Source organism: Rhinopithecus bieti, unplaced genomic scaffold (genome assembly GCF_001698545.2).
Source record: "Rhinopithecus bieti isolate Rb0 unplaced genomic scaffold, ASM169854v2 scaffold_1853, whole genome shotgun sequence".
Taxonomy (NCBI): domain Eukaryota; kingdom Metazoa; phylum Chordata; class Mammalia; order Primates; family Cercopithecidae; genus Rhinopithecus; species Rhinopithecus bieti.
In genome coordinates this window covers 1,197,555-1,207,315 of record NW_016804151.1, presented here as the reverse complement: position 1 = coordinate 1,207,315, position 9,761 = coordinate 1,197,555, and the positions used below count along the sequence as shown (strand labels likewise).

Below are 9,761 nucleotides of genomic sequence, written 5' to 3'. Positions count from 1 at the left end.
TTGTTGTTTAGCTGTGCCCTGTCCCCAGAGGTGGAGTCTACAGAGACAGGCAGGTTTCCTTGAGCTGCTGTGAGCTCCACCCAGTTCGAGCTTCCCAGCGGCTTTGTTTACCTACTTAAGCCTCAGCAATGGCAGGCGCCCCTCCCCCAGCCTCGCTGCTGTGGTTTCAGTTAGATCGCAGACTGCTGTGGTAGCAATGAGGGAGGCTCCGTGGCCGTGGGACCCTCCCAGCCAGGTGTAGGTATAATCTCCTGGTGTGCCCATTTGCTTAAAGCACAGTATTGGGGTGGGAATTACCCGATTTTCCAGGTGTTGTGTGTCTCAGTTCCCCTGGCTAGGAAAAGGGATTCCCTTCCCCTTGCGCTTCCCAGGTGAGGCGATGCCTCGCCCTGCTTCAGCTCTCGCTGTTCAGGCTGCAGCAGTTGACCAGCACCGATTGTCCGGCACTCCCCAGTGAGATGACCCCAGTACCTCAGTTGAAAATGCAGAAATCACCGGTCTTCTGTGTCACTCGCGCTGGGAGTTGGAGACTGGAGCTGTTCCTATTTGGCCATCTTGCTCCCGTGGCCTTGATTTTTACTCAAAAGGAATCCTCTTTCGTTGACTCCTTCCATTCGAGAAAATCTCAGATTAATTAATATGTGTTTATTCACCTGACTCCATTTGGGAAACTATTGTAGGGCATACCTAGAAACTACAGGCATGGCCCTGGACCTCAAGGTGCTTCTAATCAAGTTAGAAAGATAAGATATAAATGTCAGAATAAGTGAAATGACAGTTTAAGAAGAATCAGCAGAGCACAAGCAACAAATGAATGAATGAATGAATGAATGAAACAGACAATAAGGTCTATATATGTTATTTGGAAATATTTGGTATGCAATATTCTTTGGAACCTTAGAAAAACTGCTTTTAAATAAAAGTATGATCAATCTGTAACTCTATCCTTCAGATTCCTTCTTTCTCCACCCTTCTGAAGACATTTAATGTTTAAAAAAATCAAAAGCAACTGGCTCATAGAAAATTATTTTGAAGGCCACATGGAAGTATCAAAGCAATTAGTTTGGGAGCTATTTGTTTTTAAGAATGCATACATAGGGTTTAATTCATCTGATTGAAAATTTATGGAGAAGAAACAAAATCTTATTAAATAACCTAACACATTTTTACCAATAGCTCAATTCCAACTCAATGTTCTAAAAAAGAAACAGGATGAATGGGGACTGGAGAGAAGAGGAATACTCAGTTAGAGAAAGCCTCGTGCTGAACAGAGGAAAGATGGAAAGACAAGATGAAATAGTGGAAAAGAGGAGGAGGAAAAAGGGCGAAAACTAATAAGCCTGTTTTACTGAATGCTTTCTGATCACTTGACGGATGCATATATTGAAGTATGGGTAATTAACACAAATCACAGTCTTTTGATAAAATAACTAGTTTAATATTCTCTGCTCCTATTCTCTGTAAATGTTCAGGGACAACATAAAAGTCACCAAGGGTAGAAATGGTATTTGCTACAACACCATAACCACTTTCCCTAAGGCACTGCCATGGCATTCTCCAAACTGTTGCCATATAAACTTGTTGCAGAATGTTTTCAAAGGCATCCCAATTTATTTTATCCATATCATTGAATTAGACCTCCCAACCACCTCTGAGGTAGGTATCTTTCTTTATACCATTTGGCAAACGAGAAAATGGCAGAGCTGAACTTGAACCAATCAATTCTAATGCTCCTTCTCTGATATCTCAGTTGAATTCAAAAAAGCAAAGGTTTCATTTAACTTCAAAGAAGTAGAATTTGTTAAAGAAAGATGAAGTTTTGAAACTAAATATAACTAATTAAATCTGTACAAACACTAAGTCATCAAACAGTTTCTGCTCTTGGCACTGAAACACTTGGCTTTAGTGTATTCACTGTGAATGTTATTTCAAAACTTTTATTTCACAGTCACACTATACACTGGTAAGCAAGTTATCTTACATACTTATGTAAATTATCTTACATAGTTAAAAACTGTTTGTAAGATGGCCCTTCTAAACAGTTTCTGTCAGCATGCACATTTACAAAAAACTCACTAAAATTCCTCTATATTGAATGTGAAGGAGACATATACCGTGGGAATGGTAGTTTTAAGTGGGGAATTTGATATACTCAGAAATCCTCCCATGTACATACACAGGACAAATGCATTGAAAATGATATAGTATGGGAATGTAACAGAAGTGGCATTCATCTGTATTTGTCTGAATCTACAACATGCAATCTAAAACAAAATCAAATTTAATAATAATTTAGTTATTATTTAATAATAAAAACAGTTACAGTTGACATTACCTCAAATCAGATCCCACCCAACCCACATAAGAATCACAGGGTAAACAATACTAATTATTTTATGATCTGAAGACAAAGAAAGAACTAAAATTAAGGTTGATTTATGAAGTTGATAAAGCAAAATTTACTGGTAAATCAACTCCCAGTAGCTTTCTTGTCCTTTGTTAAAGATTAAAAAGAATGAGGGACTCAACTTTCCAAAAATTAACCAATTGAATTGTAGTACTGAAAACTTCAAGGTCTGGAATCATTGAAAAAAAAAAAAAGAAAAAAGGAAGGGAAGTCCATTATCCTAAAACTGGCTTCACCACTAGCAGAAGGCAATTACTTCTAGAAAATTCAAAAGGATCTTTTTAGCCAGCACAGTGGCTCATGCCTGTAATCCCAACACACTGGGAGGCCAAGATGGGAGGATCCCTTGAGTCCAGGAGTTTGAGATCAGCCTGGGTAACACAGGGAGACTCTGTCTCTACAAAAAAATTTAAAAAATAAAAGTAACCAGGTATGGTGGTGCACACCTGTAGTCCCAGCTACTTGGGAGGCTGAGAGATTGGAGTATCACTTGATCCCAGGAGGTCGAGGCTGCAGTGAGCCACTACTGTACCACTGCACTCCAGTCTGAGTGGCAGAATGTTTCAAACAAACAAACAAACAAACAAAGACTCCTTTTATACCACTTATCCTCACTGTTTTTCTCTCTTCAGAAAACTTAAAAGACAAAGAAACAACAATTAGTGCACTTGTCAGTACTAACTTCATGAGACCCTGAAAATGCCTATGGATGCAAGTTGAACTTCAAGCACCTGCCCTAGTAGTTGACACACACACTGGCCAGGAAACACCTGAGGCCACCCCACATATTCTCAATGGAGTACAAATCCCATAAAGAAAAAATAATGAGTTAATAATCTACTAGTTTTTCAGCAAAACAAGACACTATTTCAAAAGCAATCAAAATCCATTCTGGCCAATGAAAACCAAGGCTAGTTTTTTCTTGAAGAACCTGAGGAGAGATGGAAATAAAGTAAATTGTACCAGAGGAAAACATTTTGTCAGAGGACAGAAGATTGGGAGTAAAGTGAGTGTTTCCCAAACAAAAATGAACCAATAGTACACAAAATGTGTGTGTAGTTTTTAAATGAAGTCAGTGACAGCTCCACTCAAATAGAAATCAATATCCCTACCTTGTTGCATTTGCAAAATTACAAAGGTATTTCTTACCCAATATTTCTATGTTAACCTTTAACTATCACTATGAAGCTCTGACAGGCAAAAGTTAGAAAAATAAAAAAGACTGAAACGTGTATACACTAAAACTAACTTTTAAGATTACAAAAAGCACTGCACATGCCCTAGGCTTAAAATAATATTACTTTAAAAGGGGGAAAGAATTTATTTTGATGTTAATAATTCTAATATAGAGATGATCTGGTTTACTTTAAATATATACACAAATACATACACATTTATATACATATTTACATGTACTATATACACCTATATATGCTCACATACATTTGTATACAATTGCACATATATCTAGACCTACTTATCAGTCTATCCATCCATATATCTGTAATAAAACCAGATAAACACAAGAGTGAGAAAGGTTATGATGGCTTTTCAACAAGATTCTCCAAAGGGTTATCTTAAGAAGTCAGCTTCCATTACAGTGCTTTTAAAACAATCCTGTTATCATTCCCTCAGAATCAAGCTTTTTTTTTCTCTATTTTCATTTGTTTCATACTCACAACGCATTTACTCATGAGATTATAAAAGCCTTGAGGAAAATAATGTGCTTTCTTCCTGAACAGTGTTTGCTTTGCTGTGGCTAAGCTTTGGAGACACCAGACCTAGGGGGTCAGTGAGCATAAAGACTGGGTGGCTGGTGCGTCCCGCAGCAGGCTTACCTGCATAAAGCTTAGGTCTGGGCCAGGCCCTGTTCTAAGCTCTTTTCTGTTTTAGAGATGAGGAGACCAGAGGTCAGAAAAGTTAAATAATTTGCCAAGGAAGCATCATAACAAGCTGTGAAGCCAGGATTCAAACCCATGCCAGCTGGCTCCAGGATACCCACATGACACTGCCTCCTTGAGCTTCTACTTCCTCATCTGTAACCATGGAGAGATCCTACCTTTCAGAATTGCTGGATTAAATTATATCACATGTGAAAGACACTAGCATGGACCCTGACATAAAATAAGTGCTCAAAAGAAAATACTAACTAAACAAAACAAACCTCTAAATTCAGAAAACAGTATATGTTATTACCTCTATAGCTTTTGTACTCTCATCCTGAGTGGTAGTGAAGTGGCACTGAATCTGATTCTGTGTGGCAAATGGAAATCATTTTTAGTTGATTAATACTAACATAAGTGTTTATAAAGATATGTGGTTAATACCCATTTGCAACTATAAATAACCTTTCGACATGAACCAATTTATATGCCAAGTATTCTTTTTGGTATGTAAAAGTAAAGCAAATTTCCATGATGGTGTGAATAGAAGTATTTTAATATGGTTTCATATGTCCTTAGAAGCTAGAATAAATTCTCTGGAAACTGAACAGAATTGAGAAGGCTAGTTAACATATTTATAATGGACACAACTAAACAGACTTATGTTGGATCAAACCCTTTTAGAAATTCATGTAATTTGGGTTTCCCCTTTTGTATATACCAGAAGATTAAAATCCTAAAATAAAGGCAATGTGCTATGTGTTGCGCAAGTATGCCTATCATTACTTAAAGATGTAGAGCTTCTAAAATGACCTATTGCATAATTGCAGGTATTCTGGGTAAAGCAGAAAGCGTCCCTTCACACACATGCATCCTTGTAGCCATTATGCTTAACTTGTATCCCCATCCACAGAAAGAGTATTTTCTCCACCCCTGCAGAAAAAAAAGTAGTTTCTGAGTCCTTATATTATGCACATACAGATATTTTTTCTTTTGGATATCATGCATATTCATGTTTGAGTCACATTAAGGAAATAAAATACTAGTGATGCCAAAAGACATCAGGAGTCAATACTCTAAAATTGTCAGTGACCTGAGGACACCATGTTTCTCTTGTCCAAGGGAACTAGTCCTCGTTCTAAAGTCTGATTGTAACACGGAATTCAACGGAGCTCGCAGCACATAGCATTCAGATGATGCTTATCAGCTTTTGAGGGTGGAAGCAGGCAGCAGACTACACTCCTAGTACGCTCTCACTTAAAATCTGCCTGACAAGGCCAGCAACAATTTTCTAATCCCTTTAACTTGCCTTTCCCTAAAGATCTCAAGACAGTGCTTCCAATTTTACTGGAGTCATAAATCATATATTTCCTTTCTTGTGACTGGTATCCAATAGAGCTAGAGTTTTTAAGGTTTGTCTGCTGGATGTATTACGTTACTGAAATATAAAAATGGCTGCTGTGCACGCCAGTGGTTAGTAAAACTCAAAGACGTAACATTAGCTTTCTCAATTGATTTGAGGAAAGAATGTTCATAAAATATATACTGCTTTTGGTTAGGAGCTTATTTCTAAGTAAACAGACTCAGCAATGGAAATTTTAGAGACAGGCAAAAACAAAACATGCGTCCGTAAATGTACGTTTTAAAATCAATTCTCTCACAATCTTTGTCTTTTGTAAACTTTCTGAAGATTGTAAACTCAGTTGCATTAAGTTTATAATTTATAGCTTTCTAATTTAACTTCTTTTTCAGTTGTTGAAGGAAAATCTCTTACTCCTCTGAAATATTTCTCCTCTATTTTACAGGCTGATGTTGCATCTCTGCCTAAGAAGGCACTTCACTGCAGTGATTTGAGGGAAGCCATTTGTTTGTGATTCAGGCAAGGGAAGAAAAGTGGAATGCTCTGCTACACCATATCTAGTCCTTTGGGCCCTAACAAAATAGGAAATGCAGGAGATTAGGGGACTGCATTGCCTCCAATTAAAAAAAAAAGTGCTAATCCACACAACATAAAGCCAAACTAAGTCGGGCTATCTTCCCTAATTAGCAATGAACGAAGGTCAGCTAGATTTTTATCTTAGCTACAAATGGGGAAGGAGAAAAGGAGAAAGGAAATACTACAACTTGGTTAGATCCTGCTTTTCACACAAGATTGTATGACTGGTAGCTGCACAGGATGCTTCCAGAAGATTAGAAGGCCAAAAATAAGCAAGGAAATATGGTTGGCTCAATGTTTACATTTATTTCAAAAAGAATAGTTCAATCTGGTATGGTAGTTGCAGACACATACATAAATATTAAAAGCACACTATGTTTTTTATGATTTTTTTAAGAGAGCTGTAATTCTTAAGTTATTATCATGACGAATATTTGACCAGAAACCACATGCATACCATATAGCTCTTTACTCATTCTTTTACAGTTTACTGAATAGCCTACAATCAGCCAGTCAAAAGAAATACAAACATATTTTTCCTGCCTTCAATTAGCTTATATTTTATCTAGGAAAAAAAAAAGTTCAAATACATAAAATAACAAATAGTACAGGTAACATCTCAGTATAAAACTGTGAAAGCACAGCAGGTAATTAATTGGCATTTTAATAACAGGAAATATAAGCATTATAAGAATTTGGTAGGGGAACAAGTTGTTTCTGTAGGTTGACAATATTCTTCTGAGCACAGGCATTGGTGCTAGAAAAAAACTCTGAGTTCTGCCATTTGTGGACTCTGATGAAGTAATGTTTAAGCTCTCTGAGCTTTAATTTTATCATCAATAAAATGGGGATAATAATAGCTACACTATCGGGTTATCATAAGAAACTAATACATTATATGTGAATGGATTTTGTAATCTGTAAAGAAGCTGTAAAATGACCATTGAGAAGGTAGTCAAAGGAATCATGCCAAACAGTTACCATTAGTTTGGGAAGACAGAAAGGGATAAGAAGTTGGAAGGGATAATGATGATTAATTTTTTTCTTGACATACCTCTCTATTGTTTGAACTTGTGCACTAATCTTGTAACAAAAAAAAAATTTAAGGCTATATAAATATTAGCTGAAGTACGCATATCTGGATATCACAAAATAATTGTAAACACTAGTAACCCTGCCCCTTTAGAGGTACATAGAAAGAAGCCTCAGTCCTGGTTTCAATTTGAGAATTTCCAGTCATAAAAATGTGCCAAGATTGGTAACAATAACTAACTGAAACAGTATTTCCTTTTCATAACACTTTAAAATAGAGCAAATTTTGTAGTCACCCAAAACCATCTATTGATTCAATAATCACTTTGGTCAACAACTTTTGAAATAAGCAAATTAAATAACTTTAGTTCCTCAAAGTCAAGTATTTGTCATGTCCAACTTTGCTTTCTAGGGCCCAATACATTTTGGGTATTCAAGTGATAACTTTACAGACATAAGAAAAGTTATTAAGGCATTTCCAAATCAATGCCAAGGACTTTTCAGAGCAGAATGACCAACTTTTTAAACAGAACTTGGTCACAGATGTGTATTCCTAACGTTTTATGTAAGTGTGAGTTTTTTGAGGGCAGGAGTCAGATCTTAATCTCTATATGCCCAGTCCCTGGTATTGTGACTAGCAGGTGAGTAGGTAAGAATAAATATTTGTTGAACTATTTGGAGGCAAGCGCACCCTCAAACACTTCAGTTAACTGGAAACTCAAGGAGATGGACATATATTCTAAGGGGAACTCAATTTCTATAGCTGTCTCTGGAGAAAATTCCTTAAAATGTTTACAAAGTCATAAAGATAAGTATAAAGTTAAGTCCTTTGATTGAAATATCATAAGATTCCTATTTGGTGTAGGTAGTAGAACCATTTGAGGGCATATAGATGTATGGACTAAGGTGAAATCATGGTGCAATCTGATCAGAACCCCTTTCGTTTGCCTTGACAAAAATTTCCAAGGCATGTCTTATGTCTAAATGGAAGTGGGCAGAAGAAAGGCTTTCACTTTCTGTGGCAGAAGGAAGCCTACTCCTGGAATGCTGGCTGACTACTGGCTCAGTGGTTTATGGTTCCTCTATGAAGACTTCATGTGCATAAACACACAGATACTTTAAAAAATAAAATGGAGTTGGTATCCACATGTAATACAACTATTAGGTTGTATTTAGTCACACTTACATCATTTCCAGTAACATGCAAGCAGTGACAGGGAAAAAAGGGAGGTGAGTCTTACAGGGCTTGTGCAAGCACTATTGAACAGGCCCTAAACACACAAGTATGGAAGTAAAAGTACAGTGATATAAAGTCATTCCTCTGACTCCTATTGATGATATAAATATTTCTATGAATGGTATACCCAGTGCTAATCTCTGTTCCATGCTAAGATGCCAGATCATTCATGTTTATCTTATTTAATCTTCCTCACAAAATAACAAGGGTTTATCATAACTTTTGAACTCTTTAGTAGTGTGCTATTTAATGATTCAAAAGAGGTCATTTTATGAAAAGCAAATGCTTTAGGACAGTACTCACTTGAAGCTTTTTGAAATATACAATGCAGCATATAAAAAAGTGATATATTTTCTACTTCTAAAAGCATTTCAGAAGGCCAGTGGAAATGAACTGCTTTGGCTGTACTTCTCTAAAGGATGCTAAGTTTCTTAGTTTGGTTAGTCAAATTAAATTTGGAAGCTACCTAGAAATTTTCTCACATTTTGATCTTTAGAAGGGCAATTAATCAAGCTCTTGTTTGAGGTGACTCTAGCTTTGATCAGAATCCTATGGAGGGAAAGTGAGAGAACTACATATTCAGAATATTCAACAGTATATATAATTGAAAACAGCCACAACACGGAAAGAAAAGTAGATGCCAGTGGGCTGATATCTTATAACCTTTGGTCAAGCGGTACTTGGCAAATTTCAACAGATTTAGTTAATCAGAGATAAAACTAAGCCACAGAATACCAGGAAAACAAAACAAAAGTATCAAAACAGAATCAGGAATTAACAGTGAAAAACAATGCTATACCTAACGGCATGGATCTACCAGAGGCGATTTGTTAGACCTGAGTCGTTATTTCTTAGTGGATGCTTCAAATAAAAACTTTTAACGTTTCTTTAGGTCAAACTATAGCACAGCATTCAGAGAGCCAGCCAAAATAGCTGAGGGAAACTAGGAAGGCCACATGTGGAACTAATTACTCATGTAGAGGCCATGACAAAGAACATTTCTCCAGACTTTTCATGGGGGCTTCACTTTCAGGAAGTTGCTATAATTACTGTTCAAGTCTAGAGCAGCCTGCAAGCTGCTGACAGATCCAACAGACAGGAGAAGGAGGGAGAGAGAGAAGGAGTGAAAGAGAGGAGGGAGAGAGAGAGAGGGATGGGGGAGGGAGGGAGGGGGAGGGGGGAGCGAGAGAGAGGAAGAGAGACAGAGAGAGAGAGAGAAAGAGAAAGAGAGAGAGAGAGAGAAACTTATCTGCCCTTTTTGACGAG

The 9,761-nt window shown here is 37.0% G+C and overlaps 1 protein-coding gene across 3 annotated transcripts in view; it reads right to left on the bottom strand.

Moving 5' to 3' along the window:
- Window positions 1-9,761, bottom strand: part of DNM3 (dynamin 3) — a 574,343-nt gene that overhangs the window by 256,829 nt on the left and 307,753 nt on the right. The window lies entirely within an intron of this gene.